Source organism: Triticum aestivum, chromosome 6B, assembly GCF_018294505.1.
Source record: "Triticum aestivum cultivar Chinese Spring chromosome 6B, IWGSC CS RefSeq v2.1, whole genome shotgun sequence".
Lineage (NCBI taxonomy): Eukaryota > Viridiplantae > Streptophyta > Magnoliopsida > Poales > Poaceae > Triticum > Triticum aestivum.
Window position 1 is genome coordinate 6,519,931 of NC_057810.1, and position 2,521 is coordinate 6,522,451.

Below are 2,521 nucleotides of genomic sequence, written 5' to 3' on the forward strand. Positions count from 1 at the left end.
CCGGTTTATATAGACACCGGAGAGGGCTAGGGTTACACAGAGTCGGTTACAATAGTATGAGATCTACATATCCGTATCGCCAAGCTTGCCTTCCACGCCAAGGAAAGTCCCATCCGGACACGGGACGAAGTTTTCAATCTTGTATCTTCATAGTCTTGGAGTCCGGCTGACGATGATAGTCCGGCTGTCCGGACACCCCCTAGTCCAGGACTCCCTCAATCATCGTGGAACATGTGGGAGACAACATGGGTATCCAGATCCCGTTGTTGGTTATTGACCGGAGAACGTCTCGGTCATGTCTACATGTCTCCCGAACCCGTAGGGTCTACACACTTAAGGTTCGATGACGCTAGGGTTATAAAGGAAGTTTGTATGTGGTTACTGAATGTTGTTCGGAGTCCCGGATGAGATCCCGGACGTCACGAGGAGTTCCGGAATGGTCCGGAGGTAAAGATTTATATATGGGAAGTCCTGTTTTGGTCACCGGAAAAGTTTCGGATTTTATCGGTAACGTACCGGGACCACCGGGAGGGTCCTGGGGGTCCACCAAGTGGGGCCACCGGCCCCGGAGGGCTGCATGGGCCAAGTGTGGGAGGGGACCAGCCCCAGGTGGACTGGTGCGCCCCCCCCCCCCACAAGGGCCCAAGGCGCCTAGGGTTTGGGGAGGGGGTGCTTCCACCTAAACTTGGGGGGCAAGTTTCCCCTCTCCCCTCCCTTGGCCGCCACCCTAGATGGGTTTGGGCTGGACGCCGCCCCTAGGGGTGGAACCCTAGGTGGGGGCGCAGCCCCCCCTCTCCCCCTATATATACTTGAGGGTCTAGGGGCTGCCAACACATGAGTTTTGACCTCTCCCTGGCGCAGCCCTACCTCTCTCCCTTCTCCTCTCTTGCGGTGCTTGGCGAAGCCCTGCAGGATTGCCACGCTCCTCCACCACCACCACGCCATTGTGCTGCTGCTGGATGGAATCTTCCTCAACCTCTCCCTCTCTCCTTGCTGGATCAAGCCATGGGAGACGTCACCGGGCTGTACGTGTGTTGAACGTGGAGGTGCCGTCCGTTCGGCACTAGGATCTCCGGTGATTTGGATCACGACGAGTACGACTCCTTCAACCCCGTTCTCTTGAACGCTTCCGCTTAGCGATCTACAAGGGTATGTAGATGCACTCTCCTTCCCCTCGTTGCTGGTTTCTCCATAGATAGATCTTGATGACACATAGGAAAATTTTGAATTTCTGCTACGTTCCCCAACAGAGCATTGTCCTTCTATACGGGTCGTAGGATCCATCGGCCTTCTATACGGGCCTTAGGGATCAATGGGCCTTCTACGGGCCGTAGGGTCCATGGTCCTTCTATGGGCCGTACTATCCATGGGCCTCATAAGGGCCGTAGGATCCATGGGCCTTCTACGGGGCGTATCATCATTTCGCCAATCATGGGCCATACTATTCGTGGACCATAACGGGCCGTTAATAGGCCGTATTTGATAACTCTATGAAAACAGCCCAACGGGTTTTTTTGACATGAAAACGGCCCAACGTATTAACGGTCCGCAAACGGGCCGACTGTAACGATGGGCTGAATTTGGCCCACAAGCAGAAAATGACAGTAACGGGCCGTATGTAACCGAATGCTGCAAATGAGCCCAAGAATCAATGGGCCCTGAGAAGGCCGAAAGATAACTTGGGCTGGAAACGGCCCAATGGAATAACGAGCCGTTAATGGGTATAAAGTGATACACTGTTCATTACGGGCCAGTTTCACCACGGGCCGTTAATGGGTCAAGAGTTACAAAGGTCCTCATATGGGCCGAAAGAAGTCATGGGCCACACACGGGCCGGAAGTTAAAACGGGCTGAATCATATTGGACGGCCCAGATGATGCTACTGGGCCTAATTCGGATAGGGCGTAACGGGCTCTAGGTTAGCGGGCTGTAAATGCGCTATATGCGAACATGCCGTTAACAGGCTTTCTGTGGGCCGGCCCGCCACCTTTTGACCAAGTCAAACGGGCCGGCCTTTTCATAGGAATGGGCCTTTGTTGGGCTGTGCCACGTGTCGCCGTATCATAGGCGCCTTCGGTCCAATGAGCGGATGACATCTGTCCCAACGGTGAGCCGACACGTGTTTCCTCCAGCCAATGATGATTTTACACGTGGAAAATCCCCATTGGTCGGGGCTGTTAACGGGTTATCGGATCCAAAACCCGACCCGATATCTTAACGGCGTTCCGTTACGGTGGATGCCACGTGTCGGTCACCCTTGACGAAAGCAGTTCTGTGACGCGCGATTTATCGTCATGGAAGTGGACACTTCCGTGATGATAATTTTGGTAATGTCATGGAACACTTCTATGACAGCACATGTATGACTATCTTGATTCTGTCATAAATTTGTCATGGATGTACATGCATGACAAAAAACGCGACCTACTGTGACAAACACGTATCATCACGGAAGTGTACTTTTTTTGTAGTGGTGGCGCGGGGCGGCAGTAGCTCGGGCACGGGGGCGGGGTGGGGCGGC